The sequence below is a fragment of the Mercenaria mercenaria genome, chromosome 1, assembly GCF_021730395.1.
Source record: "Mercenaria mercenaria strain notata chromosome 1, MADL_Memer_1, whole genome shotgun sequence".
NCBI lineage: Eukaryota > Metazoa > Mollusca > Bivalvia > Venerida > Veneridae > Mercenaria > Mercenaria mercenaria.
This window is the reverse complement of record NC_069361.1, coordinates 75,486,810-75,514,455: the sequence shown is the minus strand read 5'-3', so window position 1 is coordinate 75,514,455 and position 27,646 is coordinate 75,486,810. Positions and strand designations below refer to the sequence as shown.

The 27,646-nt window shown below is 34.7% G+C and overlaps 1 protein-coding gene across 1 annotated transcript in view; it reads left to right on the top strand.

Moving 5' to 3' along the window:
• LOC123533700 (gephyrin-like) overlaps window positions 1-27,646 on the top strand; it is a 473,298-nt gene that overhangs the window by 268,421 nt on the left and 177,231 nt on the right. The window lies entirely within an intron of this gene.

Here is a 27,646-nt window from a genome sequence, read left to right as displayed (position 1 = left end):
ACCGTAACTAAAAACCAGAGCTGAAGGACAAATTGTTTCAGATAAAATGTCACAAAGAACATTTCTCGCGTCCTTTCCATTCATAGTCTTGTCTTAAACTCTATCTGATTAGAGACTGTCTTCAATTTGTTTCTCTTGGTGTTAACACGAAGCAACGTGATATTGAGTCCCCAAAAGGTGTATCTATTGCTTTTAACTTTGGAAGAATTTTCATTTTTATACTTTATAAGTGTTATGAAAAAAAAAAATATTATGGGAATATTTGAAAGACGTTAGCATCGCCCTTAGATGTTTTAAGTGGAGCCGAAAGAAGGATCAGAAATAGTAATATCACACTTAAAGGCAACAAATTACTCATTTTTTTCCGTTATGTATTCCGTCAGATAATTTCTATACTAACTTAAGTAACCAAACAAAATGATACAAAACGAATTAAGCATCTCAGTGTGAGTGTATTGTCAGCATACTTTATACCTGCTATGGGAAGATAATAATACGCATGTTTTACAAGGATATCGATGTTCAGTTAAATATCTTATATTAATTGAAAATATAATCAAACGTCCTCTTTACACAATGCTTCCCTTTTACAGCAATCACTTAGATAATATGATGTTTTCGATATTAAATAAACCTAGGATTTTTTGGTCTGAATGATTAATGAATACGAAACCCTGCATGTATTCAACTCATCACGAATACTGAAAAACAATAAATGGCGGGACTATTTGCTCAAGGTGTGATCTCAAATATGAAGTCCGAAATACCGTAATGATTGCGTCTCGACGTTTCATGCGCCAAAACGGTACGATTATATGCTATTTCAATTCAACTAGATTCCATGAATGTGTTCCAAATAAACATCATGATCTTTCTTCCCCTGAAATGAACTTTTCTATATATATGACAAGACTGGTTGTAAAGTAAATATTATCAGAGAAAATGACATGTCATTTGAAAATGTAAAAGTTATGTATGCGTTTTTCTTGCGCAATATATCATTTGTTTGCTATTCTGTGCCGGTTTTGTTACACTTTTTAATCACAATTTGGATAATATGCAGACTTTATTGTTACGTTTCACATAAAAATTTAATTTTATACTGTTGCTAGATATTTATTCTACATACCCTGTCGACTACTTCTTCTCTTCAGTATGGTAACACAATTCTCAGAATTATGTTCAATTTAAGAAGGCAAACTGTTCGAATCTTTTCCTCAGAGATCCAAACGTTTCCGAGGCAATAAATTAACGTAAATGCATAAGCTGGAAAAACGTTATACAATGGACGTTACATAGAAGGGTTTACGTACAATGATCAGATAATTTTTTTATCTTACTGTCAGTCCTAATCAGTATACGCTGTGAGTCTTCGAATTAACTGACACACCTTCGGTTGTGTAAGATGGTGTGCCAGTTTGGCTAGTGCTTTTATCGGTATGTGGTACAGGTGTTACCAAAATATTTTCTTGTTTTACCTTACACTAAACCTTCTTAATAAGTATTCGTTTCTACTAAAGAATTCAGAAAATAAAGAAAGGGCATTTATCACACGTTTTGCGTTGTTATGATGAAATACCGCCATGCCACATTTTTTTAATATAGTTACATTAGCGTATTAACATACGTCGATTCTAGTATAGAAGCCTTTGGTCGAACTAAGTTTGTCTATAACAGGTAAGGAAAAATGAAATGTCGATGTTTCAGCAGGAAAACGTCTAACATGTGATACAAAGGAATCTTACGATGGAGTCTTTCCATATTTGAAGAAAACCGATGCCTGACAGAGCCACGCATTTCAGTCTTATTCAGCGAGGTTAACAAATCTAATAGAGGACGCTCGTGATCCTATATTTATCATATGCGAATAAATATTGTTAGCATCTGAATTTTTCTGTATACGTGTATCATAACAAGAAAGAAAAATGAACCACATTAATGACAAAATAAGTATACAAGCTGAAGTGAATTGTCCCCTGTAAATACATAAAACAACGTTTCGTACTTGGGTATCTGTCCTCCCTGAAACATTTCCCGAAGTAATTAGCTAGGCTTGCAAACTCCATATAATATCTATATAATTATTTCGTTGTAAAGTAACCACAAAAGTAAAAATCATGTTTTTTTTTCTCATAAATTTGTGCGAGGTTGCGGTTTCAACTGTGAAATACGAACAAAGTTATTCTTTATATCTATTTAAATGAAAAGAAGTTTATTCAAGTAAGCAAATTTAATCAGTGTATCAATAGCAGATATTTTATGGGGACGAATGAGAAATAGTGTCTGTTACAGCATTATAAAAGACACAACTTCACGACCAAATAAACATACCGCATATAAATTTTCATGAGATAAAACTTCGTTTCTCTGTTTTGATTTGTAATTTCTGGATTGAGTTTTACCAAATAAGAAAGGAAATGAAAATTTCTATAAAATAACTGCATACAATGCTAATATGAAAATTAATGAATACGGCTCTACTTCAGCTATCTAACTGAAAACAAATGAATGAAGCCAACTACTTGCCATCAACATTAACATTCTAGTACATGTAATTCTGCAGTAATAGCCACTCTGCTCTGGGCCTGTATAAATAAATGTTTGGCGTTTATAGACTTCAAAAGGCTTTCACTAAGCTCAGTAAAATTCTAGTGATAACAAATTGTCACATGAATGCTTCTACAAAAGCATGTGAAATTTAATAGCGAGCTTAAAGAGCTCGTCCACAAATGGCAAAGTGAGTATATTTCTCTACATTGACGGAATTGGAACAATTGGTACCGGAAGTTACCATGTCGTTCCTAGTGGTGAGGAAAGTATTTTTTCGGTAGTGAAGAGATAACTTCATTCGATTGCTAAAAATTTATCAAAGCAGTTTGCCCGTAATATGTTCATTAACGAACCGCGGCGATTTGCAAATGACAACAGGACTCCGCAACAAATTTGCAAACTTACAGGAATGGTGCATTTAAAAAATGTAATTGTTTTACGAGATATTCCACTTTGATTTGTTGTTTATTTAAGAAATAATAAGTTCCCAAGTGTGGTTTATCGTAGAATAACCCGTGTATTGAGTTCTTATGCGTAAGAATATATCACGAAGGCCGTACGAAGGCCGTAGGCCTGAGTGATATATTCTTTCGCATAAGAACGAAAAACTAGGGTTATTCTATGATAAATCACACTTGGGAACTTGTTATTACAATTCTAACATGACATACTAGTGTGAACAGTGTTAGAAAGAAATGGTAACTACTTTTTTTGACCGTGCTACTCACCTGGATCGGATGACGTCATTGCACGCGAGTAGTTTATTGCAGAATAACCCGAGATAGATTTTGCTCTACATGTATGTAGGTTATTCACTGGTCGTGTAAGAATTTTGAGTAGTGAACAGTTGGATTGTAACAAATGTTTTTGCATTTATATATACTATATACCCTTCTCAAATGCGCTCATTTGACTGGTCGAAAGGAGTGTACGCGCGGGTCCGCAAAAAGCGATATTGACCCGCAAAAAGTGATAATGACTCTTGTCATTTTCACGAACGAGTAGGTATAACGGGCACCGCCATAATAAAAATGACAGGAAAGCGGCGTCCAAACGACAATTTGTACGCATTTCTAATGAAGATTAAGACGAGTTGAAAGAAAATGTGAACGCCCGGGCGGCACAGAAATCAACAGCATGTGCTGTGAAAGCATTCAGAGATTATTTGTTGTCGAAAGGATTGGATAAAGACTTTTAAATAATGAACGCTGGGGATTTAGACTGTGAACTTGGATCTTTTTTGTTGAATTGAGAAAAAATTAACTTAAGGATGGCGAACTGTACAAAAAAAAACAACAACATTGACGGCATACACGCATAGTATACAGGGCTTCCTCAGTACAGTGCGTGATGATTTGAACATTATTCATGGCGGTCAGTTCAAAAACTCCAAAACTTAATTCCAAGCTCAAACCAAAAAAAAAAAAAAAGAAATAAATAAAACGGAAGGTAAAGCCAAGATTGATCACCACCCTCCAATCGTAGAAGCTGACATGAGACTCCTGCATGATTATGTTTGTTCGGAAGACATTGCTGCTCTCCTTCAGAGAAAGGTATAATTTATTGTTGTAGAATAGAACCGCACAGAATTTAGAGTTATTCTCCAATTTAAACTGTTTCGGGTTAGTGCAAATAATTGTACTCAATAGATGAATATCGTTCTAAATTCTTGACTGGTCGATATCCGTCTGCGTAAATGGCGGATAGTATTTTTGAAAGTGGTAAAAAAGACATTTTTTGTAAACTGTCCAAACGTTTTCAAATCAGGTCACTAGTCTAATAATTATTTTAATTGTTCCATAATTTCAGACAGTAACAGATGTCCAGTGAAGAGCTTCGTCAAGTATTTAAAACTGAAATCCTCTCTGTCCAAGATTCTTTCAGCAACCTCGAGAAGCACCTCTAATTGAAGAAATATATTATAACAACGTACCATTTGGTCACAATAAGCTGGGAATTATGATGAAATCAATGAGTCTGCTGGTTTGTCGCGTATATATACGAACCACTCTCTAAGAGCTACCACTGTACGTGTTTTAGATTCAGCTAGATTCCCTAGTAGGCACAATATGTCTGTGACAGGACAAAAACCTGAAACATTTCTAAAAACCTACTCTGGCCAAACTGATCAAAAAACGAAGAAACTTATGTCGCGTAAATTAATTGAAAATGGTGTAATAAACATACAACCAGTTCCTTCTTCCTCAACTGACAGTGACATGCCACTACAGCCACTTACCAACTCACAAGAACTGGCTTTGATTGAAGAGTTTAATAATGATGAAATGAATGATGTAGGGAATGTATTCTCGGAAATATCAGCAGCACCACCACCACAGTCTCACCCACAGTTTGTGGCAAACAGTTTTAGTTATAATGAAACAAGGCCTAGGCAATTTCCTGTGTTAAACAATTGTAGCAACATCACAGTCACACTGATATTTTAACCAGTAAAATGTTAGAAACTATAAATATCAAAAGGAGAAATTGTGTCAGAGTTTTAAGTTTTGTTGCTATATTTTGTTGCTAATTTGAGTAGTTTATTGTGACTAATAAAGGTAATATTCTGGTCGATATGACTTTTTCTTATATGTATGAAATATGGGCCAGTCAAATGAGTGCATTTGAGAAGGGTATACAATATATCAATTATTATAGACTTATGTTTCAGTCAATATCATTTTTAAAAGTCTGTAAAACACATATTGACCTCAACATAAGTCAATAACTGTATAATATTTACCTACCCTGAATTTTCACTTCCTTCTGAGTATTAAATAGTTTCGTTGAAAAACATAATGTTGTATTGTGAGCCGGTCATTAATCAAGTCGTCAGAAAATGCTTATTGCTTTTCATCATTTTCCTAAACGGAGCTGTGTAGGCTAGAACTGTAAAAGGACTTTTTTTCTGAAAAAAATATTGATAAGCTAAAACATTTATTTTAGGGTATCTCCCTTCTTCTTTAGACAGCTGAGAGTATTTTCCTCTGTCTAATTATTTGTAAAAGTGCAAAATCATCATAAGTCTAAAACGTGTGGCAGATTAATATTATCAAAATGAATGCTAAAGTCAATTGGGCAATGTGTATTAAAGATGCTTGTATTCATAGTCGGATAAATTAAAAGTTACTGTTTGTTTCTCTCGATAGATAAGCTTCAAAAATGATCTACAAATGTGTTTTGCAATATTGCTTTAGACCTAGTGTTGCCAAATTGTAATCACGAGTTAATAAGAAAGCTAATCATGTGAAAATGGTTAAATTATTGCATCACACTCCTGCACTAGCAGTGCGTTTTATCAGTACTTTGTTTGCTTACATAAAAATCAATGAATCAATGACCTGGCGGCTTTTGAGAAACGCTTGCCCCTCAATGTTTTTGGTTGAAAACAACATTTAGTCTTGAATTATTCATATTAAATCTAAACAGATTTTTAATGGTGAATTATGTCAAGATGACGTTTACCCAGGCGTGAAATAATGCAGGCATGTTCACCAGGTCCGCGTTTCATGGAGAGTCTTAACTTAGTCCTAAGTCCTAGGACCAAAGTTAGGATAGAATAGGTTTGCACTTAAGACCGTTTCAATAAACTGTCCTATCTTTTGTCACAGACTTAGTCCTAACTTTTGACTTAGGAAAAAATATAGCGTACTATTACTATATTGTACATGTTGTATGGCATATTACATTTTATATTTAGAGTTTTAGGAACTGCAATTAAGGTAGTAGATGTGTAATAGAGTACCTCCTTTTTGAAGAGTATTCAATTCCTACCATAAACCCACATTTACTGCAATTCTCAGGGGGGCGTAGGTTCAAGCCCTACTGGGACCAAATTTTTTTCCCCTTATTTTCGATTTTTTCTAGTAAGTTTTTACTTCTTTCAAGACTTATGATAGATTTATTGTACAAAAATGAAAAAAAAAAACATTTGCTAAGCGATTTCTTGCTGTTCAAAGTGAATTTACTACTTAAACAGAAGGGGTAGAGTTACACATCTGTAAAAATATTGAGTTACATGTGGTAAAAGTTCTCTATTTTGCTTCCATTCTTTAGATTACATATTGTGGAAGAAATTTAGGTAGGTTTTACATCTGTCCCAAGGTAATTTTTGAATGAAGTAAGCAAAATTCAAAACAGAAACAAGGATTCGACCTTATTTTTTCAACGTTGAAATAAGAATTCTGTATCATTAAATCCGTTTACTTGAGGAACACTATATAAAATGATATCCACATTTTTATTTTGTGTTTAATAATTGTTTAACAATAGTTTGATGATTCTTTTATTAAAATTAATGGTAAAATGAGTTCTCTGCAAACATTTTATATAGCGGCCATCACTTTGAAATTTTTCTCTACTTGAGCTAGAGGAGATACCACAAGTTATACAAAATTTAGAAAAAACGGCATGGTAAAAGTTGTTTAAAATTTTGCAATACAGTGCAAAACACGGTCATCTTTAAGAATATACCATGCAAATGCCATTTTGTAAACATTGCTATTACACCTCTACTACCTTAAGTATAAGGCATTCGGCAATAAGCATGGCACACTGGCCTTCCATACAATTCAGTGTTGTGTGAAATACCAAGTGTGTGTGTGTTTGTGTTCGGGTTTAGTGTCTTTTCCAGCAATTTCTCAATTACATAAAGGACGTAGTGAGCGCAATGCCAAACTTTATAGTGCTGCCTCATTGGAATATCACGCCATAGACAGGAGACATGATACCCCAACCAATCACATTATTCTGACACCGGGCTGACCAGTCCTAGTACTATCCTCTTAATGCTGAGCGCCAAGAAAGGAAGCAACTAGGTACCATTTTTCTTTAGTGTAACGCGACCAGGGATCAAACCCACGGCCTTCCTCTCTTGAAGCAGGAGCTCTACCATTAGGCTATGCAATATAATGTCAAAGTACAAGACTTGATTTCTAGAAAAAGGAGATTTTGTGTAGACAGGCTGTTAGCTCTGTTGATAGAGTGACACTGCTCGCCCTATAAGTTCGATCTCCAGACTGACTGCATATTTTACTCACCCCGTTACATTTGGCGCCCAACGTTGGACCATGACTGTATTTACTCCTAGATAATTATGTCCCATCAGAAATTCGAGGGCGAAATTTATATAGCTGGGGAGTGTGACATGGTATAGGACTAAATTACTTCAAAAGGGAATTTGGGACAACTGCACTTTACCAGTACGCATTTTCAATAGATACTCTCCATTTATTCTTAATGGAGCCACTGTCCCCACACCCTCGTTTTTCTTTTTGTTTTATGAACAGATTATTGGTACAATTTATCTGATTGTTAATCACACACTGCCTTTTAAAAGCCTAGCAGGGGGTGCGTACCGTTAAAGTGCATTCTAGCCGAAAGAATTTTTGTAGGCAGCCGGTTAGCTCAGTCGGTAGATCACTTGCTCTTTAAGCAATGAGTCCCAGGTTCAAGACAGGGACTGACTAAACATTTCCTTACCATGAGACAGTAAGCTGCGAAATAGAAAGATCATAATTATGTTGTGTACTAAATTGCCTTAGAATAAGTATAAGGATACTTTTGAGCATAACTGCACACAAGTCACAAAACATCTGGTTTTATTTTGCTGTTGTTGTTTTTCATATATATTTCAGTACCATTGTTTTTGTTACAGTTTAGAAACATTAAAAACGTTCGAAAATGCTGTTCTTGTGACATATGTTTTAAAAACGTATCTGTTACAGCCATTTTAGTGTTAATTGGATTACTTCCCTTGAAATTAAAATAACTACCGGCTCCTCCAAAAAGTGTGCCATCACCCATGTCATACTTGCAAACTCCAACAAGAAACTAGCACTGACTACGGTAATGGTGTATATTGTACCGTCAGACAATCGCCATTTTGTTTCTCTGAGAAAGACTTTGAGACAGTCCAACCCTTTTCGCAAGAAAATTTGAGAAAACTTTCAGCGCGCAAGTTGAGATTTTACTGAGAGATTTTTAGTGAAAGTCAATCAAAATTTTCCTTTTTTTGTAATACCATGAAGGCGGCCACCTTTCATTTCGGAGTGTTTTTGCCTTAAAACAACCCTAGGAATATCGTAAGACTGCTCAATAGCAGTCCTAGACTTAGGATTGTTTTTGGTCATAAAATTAAGACTAAAAAGTTAGGACTGTTTTTAAGACTTTCTTTGAAACGCAAAATTGTCACAGTTTTGGTCTTTAAGACTGTTTTAAGACTTAGGACTCTCCATAAAACGCAACCCAGAATTCTACCTCAACATACATCTTAGTCTTTGTCATGTTTGAGAGAGAAAAAAACGAAATTATAATACATAAAATACATTGATTTTGGGAAACGTATTAAGATTATAATGATACACAATTATTCATTTTGTAAACAAAGTTTTAGTTGATCTCATACATATCACTCTACCATTTAATGAGACACACCAACACAATTTCGGTCACATGACGATTTTTCCTGCTTGTGGGAAGTTTTGTCATAGATGCTTTTACCCGCTGTACGTGCAGATGGGGATACTCGGCTTGAGGGTATGATTTGACGGTATTGAGGCCGAAACAAAATTCGAGGGATTAATGCAAAAAGGTACCACAACCTTCTTTAATTATCAGCATTTGTTACTCTTTTGCATTAATGGCGCGACATATGTCTGCCTTTATAGTTCTCTTTTCTTACAGTTGCGTATTTAAACAAAGCGTGTGAAATTAACGTCCGTAAACAAGAAACACATCATGACATTTCAAATACCAATAGCATTGTTTAGTTCCGGTTTTGTTTTATCCCTTGTAGAGTAACGTTATAAATTGTTCATAAAATAACATTACATTTAATGGAGAAATACACTCTTAGGAACAAAGAGGAGTGGTGTTTGCTGTTTATCATGCTTTTAGTAGAAACAAATACATTTCTGCATTAAACTTCTAGAAAGATGGTGTTCGTTATAAGCTTTTTCCAGCACGAAAGTAATCTTGTGTGTAAGATGGTGTTTTCCAGCGCCGGTGAAAACAACGGAAATCAGCGTCCGGAATGCAGGAATGTATTGACGAGCACCTTGGTATAACAATCGGCCATCCAGAAGACAGCTTAATTACTCATCACCTCTCATGAAGAGACTCATTCCTACCGAGTCTGGTGTTTTGTTGCTTGATTGCGTTCTATGCTTCCGAAGGATCTATTAACATATGAGCCGCGCCATGAGAGAACCAACATAGTGCGTTTGCGACCAGCATGGATCCAGACCAGCATGCGCATCCGCGCAGTTTGGTCAGGATCCAAGCTGTTCGCTTTCAAAGACTGTTGGAATTAGAGAAACTGTTAGCGAACAGCATGGATCCTGACCAGACTGCGCGGATGCACAGGCTGATCTCGATCCATGCTGGTCGCAAGACCACTATGTTGGTTTTCTCATGGCGCGGCTCATATATTATTGATCATTGTAACAACAGTCTTAAAGTGCCGTGTTGCCTGCTGTACTTTGACTCAGTGTTGTTCTTATTTCTAGTTCTTTTGGATCACGTAGAACAATCATAATTCTGTTTAATCCGGTACTGTTGAGCTTGAGGGGTGTTGCTATTTTCATCACCTATAATGAAGAAACTCAATCGAACCAAGTCTGCCATTTTCTTCCTTGGTTTTGCTTTATGCTCCCAAAGGATATTTTCACATATTTTATCTGCTCACTTTCCAAACCCACATCGGTGAGGAGCAAATGATCGGGGAAAAATATACAATGTATTAATACTTACGTATTACGATGATGCGTTGTAATATTGATGTGAGCCGTGATAATTCTGATGACCGTGGTTGTAGTGACAGTGATGTGCATCGTCCGTTCATCTGTCCTTAGCAGCGGAGGTATCAATTACAGTTTGCGACCAATTATAATCAAATATAAAGAAAACCTTTTAGCTGACAGAAACTTACCACTGCAACAAAAGCAGACTACTCTGAAATACCGTTAATAATTAAGATAGTTGTTTGCGATATCAAGGCATATAACAGAGAAGCAATTAAGTTCAAGAACTGTTTCAGACATAAATGACTTTTTATCTATGTTTTCTCTTCCATCTTCCTCCTTTTTAGACCCTTTTATCTTAAACACTTATATTATTAGGTGTGGTGAAAACAAGGAAATAACTTCACTCAGACGTATCAGTAAACCTGATTTTCAGGAGTCGGATTTTTTAGATGTCATAAACCTATGTACTCATCTTCGCGGTTAAGCCTTACATTTAATAGTTCCTGTTATAACGTATTAATAAGTGATTGAGTATTTCCTCATAATAATAGTTGAATTTCATATCCTTATACGTGGTAAGAACAATCATTATAAGGAAAGACAATTTATCTGAATGAATCTTGGTCTAAAAAGCAGAATAGTTTGATTTAAAAAACTGTCAGTGTTAATAAAACTTATTTGCAATTCTCAGACAAATAACAGATAAGTACCATAACTGTATTAGTCCAATACTACTGTTTTGCCTATAACGTTTTCTTTTGTGGCTACCACCTTTTGAGATTTTTAAATTTAACAGATATTTCTATCATTTGTTGCGGGGAATGTCATATATTTAATTCAGGAGTCAAACATTTCATATATACATTAGACGTTTCATAATACAACGCATTAATAAATTATTTCAACTATTTTCTCATATTACAATAGCTGCCGTTTGAAAAGTAAAGCTCGAATAGAAAATCATTTCCTTTTATATGGTCATAGATGGAATGTCACGCTGTACTTACATTTTATTTGAGGCTTATAAAGATTGAACATCCGCTTGATTTGTCATCAGAAACCACAAACCGTAGTTAATATTTTCTCTTTAGGGAAATTAAAAAAAAATCAAAATAAATAATGTTTATCATGCTTTTAGTAGAAACAAATACATTTCTGCATTAAACTTCTAGAAAGATGGTGTTCGTTATAAGCTTTTTCCAGCATGAAAGTAATCTTGTGTGTAAGATGGTGTTTTCCAGCGCCGGTGAAAACAACGGAAATCAGCGTCCGGAATGCAGGAATGTATTGACGAGCACCTTGGTATAACAATCGGCCATCCAGAAGACAGCTTAATTACTCATCACCTCTCATGAAGAGACTCATTCCTACCGAGTCTGGTGTTTTGTTGCTTGATTGCGTTCTATGCTTCCGAAGGATCTATTAACATATGAGCCGCGCCATGAGAGAACCAACATAGTGCGTTTGCGACCAGCATATATTACGACTGAGTATAAAATGACCATTCAAGACATCAGTGTCCCCAGATGAACCTCGCTCAAGACGAAACGTAAGGAGGAAACGTTAGAACATATAGTTAAAAAACTGATACCTTCAGATAAGCTGAAATTGTGACGCAGCAAAAGCTTCTAAAAGTACAAGCCGTCGTTAGTTGCCGAAACTGAAATAGAAGAACTAAATTATGTGCCGAGTCGGCAAATATAAAAGATTCTGGTCTTACTTTTAATATTTTTGTTAATGGCTTTAAATAAGACTTCCCTATCAACCACATGCGAAGAGTTTACTAAGTAAATATCACGGCACTAAATTTCATTAGCAGCTAAAATACTTGATAAGCAGTTGTTAAGCGTGTTTTCTAATCCGTTGTATTATAGTAGAAGAATATATATTATTAATTATATACATGTATATGCATTCTATGAGTGACGCATTATCCAACACTGGTAGTAAATTTATAACAGCATTATAGTGCCTTGCCATTCTTTAAGCTGTAGTTTCTTTTCACCTTGTCTTCTACATTCCTTCCAACAAAGGGTGAATATATCACCACAGGAACCCATTCAGGCGACTAACAGAAGGCCGGCGGTTCTATCCAGGCGTCCTCATGTCTAAACCAATGCCCGGAGGGGCACCTTGGGTCTTCCTCACCATCTAAAGCCAGAATGTCGCCATATGACATTTCATTGCGTCTATGTAACTCTTAACAAAAACAAATAAAAAAAAGGATATTCCTAGATTTTATAAACGAACACAAGAATCGTATTTTCAATAACAGCTGTTCAAGTTTAAGGCTTCATTAAGCATAATAGTAAAATGATACGGTTCGTCTATTACTGACACACCTTTTCACAATCATGTTGATCTTTCTTACTATCAAGAGATAGTTAGATGTGACCTCGTTCTTGGGCTAAGGCTTCTCAGTCTTCATTGGTCAAACAAAATGGAGCAGAGCAACTTCACAAATTAATAGAAAACCACATTTCATTGCTTCTTTAATAGCAAGTATCTGCATTTTAAGACATAATTTGTTCTAATGCTTTTAATTAACCTCTTATCGCTGCTTGCCCGCTTCTCTGTTGGTACCAGTACATGTAGTATATTGGGCATCTAATGCCACATTGGTAGAAACACCGGCCTTTCCGCATGTCAGGTGAAGAAATTCAACATTGAGCGAGGAGAGGGACTGATTGACATACAATATTTTATATTCTGCAAAAGGCATTGCACTTGTTTATATCCATTTTAAGGATAATTATTATAGAATATGTTTAATGAGAGTAATAATGTGAAAGTAGTTATTCGAAATAACAAGAGTTTCTCGATGTCTTTCTATTTCTGTATACTTTTTATTTGAAATCACCCACAACTACCCACCACGTAAAATAGATGATAAATGTCTTGTAACGCAAATCGTTCATTTTACATCAAAGCGCTCAAAAGGGAAACCTTTCGTTGTTGCTTGATATTGTCAACATCTTTCCAAAATCAAGCTGGTGCTAGTACATATTTGAGTTACCATAACAGCTGATAATATATGAATATTTTGGAATTCGATATATAACTAATATTTATCGGTCATAGATAGCGTAATTTGCAAATCGTATATGAATATATCATTGTTTATATACTGTTATTTTTATTTTCTCTATTGTTCAAATGAGATAAATTGTGCGCTCAGAAAGGTGTTATTTATAATTAGTTGAATTGCATTTCGTACATACAATTGTTTTCTGCTTCACATAAACCGACAATGAGAAGCTGTCATTACGAACAGAACATTTATCATTGGCAGGGATAAATTTTAAGTAGTCTGGATAGAAGTTTAATTTTCACGTACGCGAATTATTAATCTGGCCTGCTTAATCATGTAATCTGGTGCCAAACAATAAGTCACTGTTACTTTAAAAATAATAGCAATCATCCACTTACCGTATTACCTGCATATGCAAAGTGTTATAAACAAAATGCCAATGGTTTTCATGAAATTATGAAGATAAATATCTTTGCAACGCGGTATGATCTGATTAGAAGTCTTTAATCATTATGACTTTGTGACTCATAGGATGTATTAACTTTCAATTTGCAGCTTTTAGGCGTTTATTATGTCTGATAGTAATTATTTTGACTTTTAATAGTCCTACTTCCAGAACAAGACGGATAAGGAAACCCATTAGCGCCTTAGTGCTAATTCAGTTATCCAGCTATTAATGGGTTTTAATGGTTTGTTAAAAACTAAATAATCATCCTCGCATGTTGTTAATAAAAACAGTCTCATTTAAAGCTATTCATGTTCTGGTTTAAAGAGAAACCTGTATCCTCTTTTGTTAAGCTGACTAGACTCTGATTTTTATTCGGTTCTTCTTTTTCTTTATTTTGCAACTAACGGCAGCTCATTCTTTCAAGGCACCGCGGGTGAGTGACCTTTTCTCAAAACGTGAGAAGGCCAGCCGGCCGGATTTTGGTATATATGTTTTTTTTTTTGTTTTAATGATCGTATGTATTACATACTAGTAGATATGCCGCTGTGGGGAAGGTTTGTGTCACTGCATTTTCATGTCCTTTCCACAGCCATAACGTAATTAAACGTATTAGCGTCGGATGGCCCTTTCATGCGTCCGTACAATCAACATTTATTACACGAAATTCATTTTAAAAATATTTCTGAAATGTCTAGGTCTGCAGCTCTCAAATACGGTTATATCTGACATCCGAGGCATATACTGACACTTTCAGACAGCATCAAAAATGACCCTTTGAGCAATTTGATGAAGTTCCAAAAATATCAATTATACTCTTGCTCCGTTACGGACCTCTGTGGGATTTGTGTTAATCCCGAGCTCAAATATCTTTTCGTAGATGAAAAGCTGAAATGTCGTACTAAAGCCCAGGTAATTTCAATTTGTTAGACAATTGACTCCCCATTAGCAAAAACAAAAGTCCACGCGCATGGATTTAGACGGGGTGACCCCTGCGCGTGACCCCTGACTACCGACGAATCAAAATACGGCTTTCGTTTTCAAGTTTAGCATATCTACTTTCATTTTCTTTACTTCCGGAAATAGCTGAAGGCCGAGTGACGTCATTTTCTGTGTTGTCAAAAACATACATATGCCTGGCGAGATTGCAAAAATATGTGCCGGCTGTCCTAAAGATATAAGAGAACAGCGATGGCCACGACAATGCACTTAATATTAAACTTTGGCATTAAAAGAATATGTATCCCCTCATCCTCAAATGCATCTGAGCATTTCCAAAGCATTATTTGACACCTTCACAAAATATTCAAACAGTTTTCTTATGGGTAAACAAGAGACACAATTTTTACATTTGAAAATATGCATGATTGCTACACATCGCCCAAAAGCTCTACAGAGCTTAATATGTTCATTCTTTCACAAAGCGACGGAAAATAAAAATTACCTTTACCTTTTACCTTTACCTTTATACACTTTAAATATAGAATAAACATTATTTGTTAAGTTACAGTATAATGCATTGAATTTGACATACAGTTGACATACAGGTATAGCTAACGCATTTCCACACTGGAATCCATTTACGAGCTAGGTGAAACATTCGAATTAAGTTTATCCTTACCTTACTTAATTTCTATAATGAGCTTGTCCATCTTTCAATTTCGACAGTACCATTAACTGTCAAAAGGGATGCCTACCAAAAATATACTGACTGAATGGCGAACAGTGTAGATCATGATCTACACTGGTCGCAAAGGCTGAATCAATGGTATCCAGCATGATAAGGGTTAAACGCTTATGCTTCCCAATGACTATAAAGTTTATCGTATGTTAAATCTTAACTAACCAGAGTTTAAAAAGTTCCAACGCTTCATAATGTGAAACTGTCTGTCTCGGAAGAGCACATATTATGCAAAACAATTAATTCATACATATGAAAGTTTCATTGACTAGCCGTGCAATGCTGACATTTTTTTCTGTTAAAAAGGTAATACGTAAAATAAAAGTTAAATGTTCAGTTGGTCTGTTAAACTGGATACTGTAATCGCAAAGGGTGTAAACTTAATTATTTAAGTTTAAAAGTTAATTAAAACGTACATCTTTTATGTTATTAAAATATGGTATATTCTTTGTCCTGAACTTTGACTGCGTCTGTTCATAAGAGGTAATGAAATGTTTAACACCCATCACGTCCCATCCCGTCCGTTGACGTCTTTTTTTTTAACCGTAGCAAACATATAGTATTTCCTGCTGCTATCACTGTAGCATCATTACAATGTCTCAGAATAAACTGAAAACTATTTAGAATTACCCGTTAGATAATAAAGCTTTTTAGGTTTTAACCCAAAGATACCTAGAATCATAAAATGTATTCAATTAAGATAGATCTGTTCGTCCGTATCATAATTCTCAGCATTTACCAGTTACATCGTAAGATGATCATAAAAATCTAACAGTACAGTGGAACCCTTAATACATCTCTCACACTTATAAATTTATATAGTTTCTATCGTATGGTCAAAAGTTGTAAAGAATTCTACATCATTCTATATCATACAGTGCTGTACCTGCTAGTGGATCGTTACTTTTTCTTGTATGCATTATTTACGTTAAATCTTTAGACAGATATAAACAGACAATTACGTTGCTAGTTTCATCAGTCAGCAAGAGTTGCCATTTATTTGCCACATTTTTGCCGTTCAGTATGCCGTACTCAGGCTCTGTTCAAGGTAAAGGACGTTAAGTGATGTGATAACTAACATATGCAGGGGATTCTCCTGGAAAAATCTTAGTAATACAGAAACAATATTTAGTTTAAGAATGAGAGTTGGCGCAAATAAACGGTTTAACTTCCTCAGAAGTAGTTTTAACAGCAGTGAACTTCCTGCTTTTCGCCGAGAAGTCAAGCAATAAGCTCACGAACTTCAGGACTCATGAACTTCAGGATCGATTTTTTAAACTGGTAAAGTGGTATATAGAGCAGTGGTTTGCAGGTACATGTTTTGTACGTCGAAACTTGGGATGTTGACGCATATTAATCGCATGTAAGATGTCAAAAAATCGATTAAAAAGAGAAATAGACAATTTCACATTTTAGTCATATTAAAGCCATAAAATTAAGCAACTCATTTGTTTTTGCTGAAATATGTACCAAAGCGCAAGTTACAAAGAAAACATCCTACATTAAAATCCCTCTTTATTTAAACATTTCTCATCCCAATAAGTTTAGTTCCGTATTGGAAGATAATTTTTGCGATGACACTACCAAACATAGATCTATAAGTGTCTATGAAAGTTCAATGAATATACCCAACAATGTTCCATTATTTTACAAACCTTGCGGCACATTGGAATGCCAAAGTGGGCGTAACAGCTACAATAACAATACTTAATATTCGGAATTATGTCTGCGGTGTTAATTGATTTCTTTAATGTATTTTAATCTAAAGAAAATAAAATGGCAAATGGTCAGATATAGTAATGGTTGTAAGCAAAGCATCTACATAGCACACCTACAATTCCGTCTATTATTAAAAGTATTACTTTTGAAAGACATAAGAAAAATATAAGTTTCGTTAAATGTAGAATTATGATAGCAAATTGGTAATGTCTTAGAGAAACAATTGTGCGTTTTCAAATTAATCAGATGTTTATTTCACAGGAACGCAATATTATGTCGTAATAATAACCTCATCAAATCTTTTAGTCATGCCAGTTAGATCCATGAAGACAGTCGTTTATTGTAATCTACAAAGGAACTCGTGGGTTGGAAGACAATTTGTAATGCAAGGAGATGGCAGTTATGGAAAAAAGACGTTGAAAAATATCACTATTCTTGTTTTCAAAGTGTAACGATTACAGTTTCGGTAGGATAGATTTGAGCATGTACAGATCATCTAAATATGTATTGTGCCCATATGTCACTAAAAATCTTTTATATCTTAAAAATCTAAAACGTCTCAATCAACTATACTTGACTTATGTGTTTCTTATATACAGCTTGTTAGTGACCGAATATGGGATATACACTGTCTTTAAAATCCATATCAGGCTCGAGCGTGTAACGATTTATCTTGCCAACTACCCTTTACTTCCACATTTTCTGAACTTGGACATTACAGATGTTGTTTTTAAAATCCACACCTTTCCATCTACTCTGTGTTTGAACAGCATTTGCTAAATTCGTCATAACTGGACAACCTTACTGTGAACGGTTACAAAATGATACAGGCTAAATACGTGTCGACTGGTGGATAATGGTATAAATGAGACATAGAACGCTTTAAATTATCTCCTTGTTCATTTTGTACTCTGCAACTATTTACGAGATATTGAAGAGTATAATAAAATCTTTTAAAATATCCCCTGGAAGCAAAGAATGCAATCAAGAAGACTAATAGCAGACTCAGTTTGATTGAGTCTGTTCATGAGAGGTAATAAAATATGCAACACCTCTCATGTCCCCTAGCACTGGCTTAAGCGGAACTCTATTACACATATGTTGAATGGACTCCATGGTCCCAAAGGACCAGAAAATATAACAACACTGAATCAAAGTACGGGGAGACTTTTTACAGCGGCCACACGGCACTTAAAGATTGCTGTTGTGATAGTTAATAAAATCTGTAAAAAGATCCCTTGGAAGCAAAGAATGCAACCAAGAAGAATAATAGCAGACTCGGTTTGATCGAGTCTGTTCATGACTTCTATTGTGATAGATGGTAATGAGAGGAGTAAGTACAGACTACTAAATCCGTAATACTATCCTGAGCAGTCTTTAATCTCCCATTGTTTCCACATACTTCCTTTCAGGTTTGTCTGTACAGCAACTGAATTGAACTGGCATATTGAAAGATGCGAAAGAGTAAAGGTGTCAGCCATTATTTCAGCTTCATCAGTTTGTGATTTATCTCCATGCCACTGTAAAAACTCATTGGCGTGAGATACGTCTGTCTCCCGTGTTTCATTTGCAATGATAAACTATTGAAGAAACTAAGCGGGGGAGCTGATGAGTGATATTACTGCCGTATAGGTCATGCAAACCGGCATGTCGCTTTCATAGCGTTATATAGATATGAATAATATAAGGAAGGATAAATCGAACTGCCATTTAAACAGACTGCTTTGGTGGAAATTATTCTGTATTTACAAACATGATTATCAGTCAAATCAGCTTTCGTTTACACTAAGTCATTTAAATTTGTTTTCCGGTTGCAGATATTACTAATTAAAAGCGGTATACTTCAAACGATCTACAAATAAATCATTTATGAACAACGAGTCTAAAGTTTACAAAATAGAAAAAGTGGAAACTCTACAGGTCGCTCAACACAATGATTGAGCCTCTTCATGGACGGTAGTTAAAATGCATGCTACCGTCCACGCCCTCTAGCCCCGGGTTGAGCAGAACTCCACATTTACACATGTTACCAGTTACGAAATTGTATGTTTGCAATATTGCATAAACGTCATTCGTTCCTCCCACTATGTCTATAGATATATGACCTATTAGCCACTATTAACAGTGTCACCGTCCTGCCGTTAATACTATATATAGTCTTGAGCACTGTGTTCGGGCAAGGTTATTTATATCAATGTCTGTACGAGTAATTTGTTAATTTAATACCGTTTCCATAGCGCTTTGATTTAATCTGTATGATGGATATTTTTTATTTCATTTGTTTTTAGTTCATGATAAAAATAACTAGTACAATAATAAACAATCAATACAGTGCATATTATGAAATAACAGCATTGCAAATGTTAGTAAAATAATACTCGTGACGTAATTATCACTTTCATTTCATTTCAGTCAGATATTACGTCCAACTCAATCACGCCTGGAATTGGCGTAATCGTTAAAGATTCACATCCGAATATAAAATGTAAGCCCCAGAGTATAAGAAATTAAAATGATTTTTTGTAATAAATTTATTTTGTGAATAAGACGTTCATCAGCATATTATTCTTAAAGCTATAACAAAAAAAGCTATTTAATAATTTCAAAAGTTTTAATTTGATGCTAGATTCTTGTATAAATACAACTAATAATGGGTTAATACACTTAGAATTAGACTCCCATTAATACCCCCTTCACATCTACGATTTTTTCTTACGATTCCTTTCGATTTGCCAACTCGTAGGCAGTCGCACGCAATCGTAAATAGCTCGTCGGTAGTCGTAAATAGCTCGACACTACTCGCAGACGATCGCAAGCAATCGTGAACGCTGATGTAATAATTTTGACATGTCAAAAATTTCTTACGATCGTCCGCGATTTGAAATAGCTCGTAAAGAGCTCGTTACAAGTCGTAAGTATCGTAAACAACACGTACAGCACTCGTAAGCACTCGTAAATGTATCGTTAACACTTTGTTTTACGATTAAATACGATGTGTTTACGATGTGTTTACTAGTTCTTACGAGTTCTTTCACGATGCGGTACGAGGGGTTTACGATTTGTTACGGGCACTTTACGAGTACTTTACGAGCGAGTACGTATGCTTTACGATTTATGAGAGGTATAAAAGCTGTCAAATCGAACAGTTCCTTTCAGTTGCTGTCAATGCGTTAAAGGAGTGAGACCTCAGTCATATCTGCAACAATGCCACCTAAAATGAAGGTAGTCAACAAGAAGAGGAGAGCACGCTCGCCTTCGTGCAAATTTAAATTGCAAAAACATGATATTCGTAAATACTCGTGTCTGTTAATCTGTATAAATCTGAATACAGAATTATGTTCAAATATCTTACCAACAGGAAAGTAAACAATCTTTTCACACTTAAATTTCATGAATATGCAGAATCATGATATAATAACTGAGACTGAACTACATATTTGTTTATTTGTGCCATTTTACTTGTTTGTATGTATACACTTGTTTTTTTTGTACACTGATTGATTAAATAAAAAAATAAATAAAAAAATACTCGTATCTAACACGCAACTACTCGTAACAACTCGTAAACAAATCGTAATGTACTCGTAAAGCCTTTGGTGAATCACGATATTCCGTAATTCACTCGCATCAGCTCGTAAATAACTCGTAAATAGCTAGTAAAACGATCGTATTAATCCGTAATTACTCGGAACAAATCGGTAATTTTAGTCGTAAATGCATCGTAATAACTCGGAATAAATCGCAATTTGATCGTAAACAGCTCTTAAATAGCTCGTAAATGAAGATACTGCTAACTTAGTGCTAAGTGCTCATAGCATGACATATAGGGTATTGTACAAAAACAAGGACAAGAATAAATTAGCTTTTCAGAAATTGTTTTCTTTTTGCCATTAAATCATCATTGTGTTAGAAATTATGTCTCAAAGACTGAAGTACCTCGATTATGCCGATTTTTAATAGCTGTTGCTTGTGACTCTTGGACGGACCGTCAGGGTAGGTAACTAGAGTTACGATTTTAGACTAGTAAAATAACAACATCGTGAAAGTTTTTTGTCCTCAGTAACGGGGGTTAGTTTTTCTGTCAATGGTCCCTGACGAATGAAAGGAGGAGTCTATTTTTAGAATAGCATTCAGAACTTTTTGACGTGTTAGACAATTGATTTATCTAAGGTATCAAAAATTAAATCCTGGAACCCGTATCAAATGTGTTTGGCTAGTCCAAATACAGTTTTAATTGTACATGTATTGTATATTGTATACGCGATATTTGTTTTTGTTTCAGTGTAAGATCAAAATTGCTCCAATGGAGACCATAAGGTGATTGATTTTACGGAGTTTTGGGGAGTGACAATCTAGGATATAGCATTCACGAGTGAATGATATTTAATTTTATATGCAAAAAAAAAAAAGTTTTTATTCCACGCCATGTATGTAACGTTTCACATTTTATATTGGCGTACTAAAAAAAGGTTGACATTTTTCACTCTGAATTAAGCTTAATTATTTACTGCACAATCACGTAATAACATAAAATAATAACTCAAACGCTCAATACATAACACAATCTGACATACATATATCATTTCTAAGTTAAGTATCAAATGTACCAGCTGAGGCTAAATCGTTCTGAGAATAGATATATTACAGCAAAGTTAATGTCACCTTTATAACTAAAGTTCATCTTTGAAATAGTATAATTATTAAAGTAGTATTTATTGACAATAATGCTTTATATCATTGGTATTAAGTTTGAACTTAACTCCTTAGTACTACAGTTGATCCTCCGGGATTGTGGATAAGGTCATATCTGTTTTACCACTGTTGGTCTCAGCAAACAAGCCGACTTAAAGAAAATCATTGGCCTGTAAACGTTTCCGCCCAAGCCCAAAATAATCGCTTAGAGCCACTTCAGGTTTGCTTTTATATTATGAATGTCGTCATATAGGTTGTCAGTGTGATTTAAAATCCATAAAGAGAAGTAATACTACTGACATTTCATTCATCAGTGACTGGCGAAAAATCTACCGAAAACGCCAAAGCCAGTCAAATTCTTTCGTGAACGACTTCAAAATCGATGCCATGATCTCTACTTGTACTCACCAAAATTTCAAGTAATTTCGATTTTTTCATGCGTAGCATTTGATAAGCTGTTGCTTTCATTACGACATGCCAAACCATAGGAAAACATGGCTGGAGCCACTTCGGATGGTAATACCTAATGCAGATGCTCAACAAGTCAACACACACAAAATATTATTTAGGGACTATTTTAAACCTTTGATGAATAAAAGTGGTATAATATACACAGTATTAAGTAAATAAGTATCTCGTCTATAGATGGGCAGCTGTTGCACTTATTCATACCACTGGTTGCATATGATTGTATTACCTTACTAAAGTTCTGGAAAAGCAATTGTTTTATTAGTTTGCTAAATTGTCATGTTCAGTAAAGCATACCCCCGGAGTAACCGTCAGTATAAAACATGTTTAGTGCAGTCCTTAAAACAATCTTTAAAGCCATCATAAATGTCCGGAATAAGATTTATATTTCCCCAAAAACACGCCAATATCTAATACGTATCTAAATATTTGTAATGATCACTGCGCGTAAGTGTAATGAATTAAATCATTTTATTTATTTATTTGATCAAATATTTCACCTGCTGTTTGCATCAAAAATGACCACCACACGGGTCATTTACCTGTAAATAAGGCGTTTTTATTAAGAAACTGAGAGGTGCCTGATGTTGCCTTATTTTTATCAGTATAACCGCTAATTCTGTAATATCATGCCGTCTACCTATTGTTCAATATAATCAATGCCCAATAAATATGTGTACAACATTTGCCTAAAGGTAATAAAATGTAAATAAACACTGTTAAATTTACTGGTCAGCAAACATAAAAAGTGAAAACTTGCTTCAATATAAATATTCTAGTAATAATTTGAGTGTTATTACCTGGTGATCGGCAGTTTTTGGTCTAAATTGACTTTTGTATTTAATAACACTCGTACCTGATGTTCTAAACATTATCTTTACAAACGGCATTCGGGCAAAAACACAGGCAAAAAGGAGTTCTGTATATAGAAAGTAGAAAGATCTTTTTGTCTAATCATGGTCTTTGTCATTTATATTTTTGCTTAACAGTCGCAAATAGTTCAAAGACTGCTTAAGTTTCAATTAACTTTTTAATAAGTTTTGATCTCTTTCATTTGCATTTGAAAACTTGAAACTGTTTTATTTGATTAAACGCTTAATTTTACGTAAAACATATTCAATGGCGTTTTACAAACACATAAAAAAAATACGTCTAAAAATTAAAACATTTTAAAAGATGTAAGAAATGAATGAGCATAAATATCATTGTGAATAAACTATTAAGTAAGAGATCAGGCATTTTAAAACTTAAAAAGATAAGATTAATAAAATATTAAAATATTAAGATACAGTAAGCTGTTTTGTTAGTAAGTAAAAGGTTAATTATAGTGACATGTACATAAGTTATCCAGTTCACATGACTGTTACTTCTGTCAAAACGTCACTGTTGCAGAAATATTTTGAAAATAGGTGACTTATTTAAGGACAATTTGGAAGTTTAATTGTGTTGTTTTGGCGCTTATGCCACAATAAGAATAAGAAATTTTCAACGCGCCACAGCTAAACATTGAATGCAACAGACTTGCAATAGCAAGCACACACGCAAGGACGACACACTAAAAATGATACATAAACCGAACGCGACAGAACGAAATGTCATAAACAGGCCACCACAGATGTCCATGGGACATGCGACCATAAATACACAGTTTGAATACAATAGTGCAAATACTATCTGATTAACATATTGGTATTAAAAACGTTTTCCTTTTTGGTTTGTTTATGTTGATAAAAGTAAAAAAGTAGGCAGAACTAAATTCAAATACAAAATAACATGAAATTACAATTCAAACATTGCTTTTATTTATGTCTAGGTGTCCTAATGGCTAATGGTAGGTTAACCGCTTTGTGTGCGGGAGGTCGTGGTTTTATTCCCTGATTGTGTCATTCCATTTTGTACCAATGTAAGCTCATACAGGATAAAGATGTACCAAGAGGTGTTTTGGTATTATTAACACTAACCGTTCCAAGGCGCAGTCCCACTGCGGTTATTCATGTGTCTATTTGTCTGCTTTTAGCCCGACTATAGCTCTAAATCAACAACCAAGTTTCAACCTTGCGTCGTTTGAGCTTTCCTTCTATTTCTTTGTGACTGCATCACACAAATATTCTGGACGTGTAAAAATAGTCCAATATTTATGTTTTTTAATCTTGGTATTTTGTGAGTGTGTAAGCAACTGAGAACTACTGTTATAAACAACAAAAGCTAGCAGCAACGGATTCTAGAATTATTATGAACTTTATATTCACATTCGAAATATTCGGAATCACTCCGCTCACACTGTCTTTTGTATCAGTTTTTCTACATGAACCCGCTCTCGCGTATACCTAAAATTCTACTCGTAATGCAACGCGCAAAACAAAATTCCGTGCGCTTTGATTGGTTAACAGCATGGAGAGACGGCGTTTGGGTTGTTTAACAGCATTAAGTGGCGCCATATTCTAGGAAGATCGAAGTTAACCCTAACCCTATCCCCAACCCTGAAATATCACTAAATAAGCACAGGCTATCAGTCCTTTCAGGGCTTTGATTTTATTATTTGTTTCACATTTTCCCTAGTATTTCTGTTACTTCAACACATATACTGCTTTCGGGATTTACTTTGTGTGCTTGTGCTTGTATCGGGGCGGGGTTGGGGGCTGGTATTGAGAGCTGTATTATGATATTTAAAATGTGGCTATCTCCTCTGGTGCAAATGCTCTCATGTATTTATCTGCATAGTTTAGAGATTACAGCCGTGTTTTAATAGATCACGCTCTGCCTGGAATTTATTTTGGGACACATTCTTTTACCCTTTATAGAAAATAATTAAGTGATTGAAACACTGCAATTAATCTAGAGGCGCACCCCTTTTAAATTAGATTAAAAAGTAAGACGACATCTAAATATACTATAATTATAATGGCAAATGATTGCCATTAATCGTAGTGGAACTAATTTCATTTTCTGTTAGATTCATATTAGGCATACAACCAGAACACCTTGATTTCAGTACAGTTCAAACGCTGGTCAATCTCGTTACTTGTCTGGTAAAGTGTTTGTCTGTACTTAACTGTCTGAACTTCTAGTTTAAAGTCAGGGTCATAAGTATATAACGTTTACTTGAATACTGATATCTGGGTTATTTTCGCGAAGGTTTTATGTTCACATATGCATGTACATGTATTTGCAAACAATATGGCACGCAAATTAAAAAAACTATGAATATCAAAACATGATTATTTCTTTTGCAAGCAGCGAAGAGCAAATTATTAACACAAAGTGAAGTAAAAAGTGAAAAAGTGTATACCAAATCTAGTTTTTGTAAATCCTCGTGTAGTATATTACATTTTTTATCATTGTTTTAAAAGCACTCTAAACGTTTTACCCCTTTCATAACGCAGTGTTTTACCTTACACGTATTCTGGGAAAAAACACTGTCACACTGTTACAAAAATGTAGTTTGAACTTAAGTCATTTTACCAAATAAAGTTCAGAAGTCGCTGTAATCCTTTAATTTATTACACACATGTCACGTAAGAAAATGTTACTAGACAGAAAAGAACTAATTGAAGTTTTAATATTTTAATAGAATTTCCGCTTAATATTGATCAATTATGAAATTAAATTATTTTTACTGAATCCTGGCATGTCTTAACGGAAGAAAAACCGCGTGCACAAGGCAAATATACAATAATAAGCGGCAATAACGCCGATCAGTTACTCTTGCGCAAGTCAATGTAACCATTCAAAACCGGTTACTGAAGGAGCTCCAATCCTGTTGTAAGGACCCGTTTTAGCTAATGTCTTGTTGGTACAGTGAAACACCGCTCGCTCGAGCATCGATGACTCGAGCACCTGGGCTCGCTCGAGCAATTCATGTGGTCCCGGCCGATCTCCTTCTATTTTCTATGTGAAATTACCATGGCTGGGTCGAGCATCGATAACTCGATCGCTCGAGCATGACACCTGGTTCCTGTGGATTAATTTACTCTTTGTTGCTTATGGCAAACTCGAGCAGAAGTGTCAAAATTTTTCACACCTTCGGCGGTCAGAATGTATCGGTTAATTTAAAATTTTCACTCGTCGTGAGAATTGCATGGTCTATTCCCCGACTATCTTAAATGTTTGTCGGTATATTTGATCTGATAATAAGATTAATTATTGATGAAAGGTGAAAGAAAAATTTTATTGATCAAAATTGTTATTAATTATTACTTTTTTTCTGCGGGATCGAGAAGATAATTATGAGATCTTAATATTTTAATCAACAGTTGTTTGCATTCAAATAAAGGAAATAAGATAGCCTTTTCATAAAATTGAGACGATAATTATGAGATCTTAATTTGGAGAAGAAAATTGCGGATTCTATTAAAGTATTTCAAATAAAAAAAATAAATAAAATGTCAGTTGTTTCTTCATATGTGCCATTTACGATCTATCATAAATAACTTTTGTAATACGTTTTTTGAAAATGTCACGAGTGTGTTATTATTACGCATCACCGTTTCTTCTGCAAATGGTCTCGATGACAATTGATAAAACAAACTTTAATTTTCTTCGTATGTTGGTCAATGTTTGGGTCGCTCGAAACCATGGATAACTCGAGCATTTTGCTCATCCCCTTGCGACCACGAGCGAGCGGTGTTTCACTGTATGTATATTAATATACTTGTTGCGATTTAAACTCCTTTTGGGTCCTTTCAGTTCTGCACATGGAAGAAGATCGTTTGCAAATAAATGTCAGGGTTGTTTTTGCTTCTAATCGAAGGAATCCTTGTTTGTTTATACTTGCTAATGTTTGATATATGGACGTAATTATTCTATGCGCATTCAGGTTTTGTGAGGGAATAATTGTGGTATTTTGAGATTTTGTTTATAGATTTATCAGTTATGCAGTTATATAGCAGGGAGTTATCATAATGACTACATGTTTACTGGTGGCGGTTGTCAAGATTTTTCCACGTTGTTCCAAATTCTCGACATTAGTTAGATCAGCCTCCACGTACCAGTATATCTTAATTTTGTGTAATAAGAATTTTGTTTGTTTCAAGTATACTGTATTAGGCCTCTGTTCCCGTGGCCTCGACATCTGCATTTTAACATATACTTTATATCATATGTATTTGTATATTGACATTTATGTGAAGCTGTGACCAATTTCTGCCAAACATTAATCAAAACGAAATAAGATATTAGTTGCTACTTTGCTATAATACTTTGTTAAAAGTAAAAATAATGTAATCATACAAATGTCTTGAGTTGTTCTTTTATAGTACTATTATTGTTCTGTGCCAAGGTATCTTCAGTAATGTGTTTTAATGTTAACCATTCAA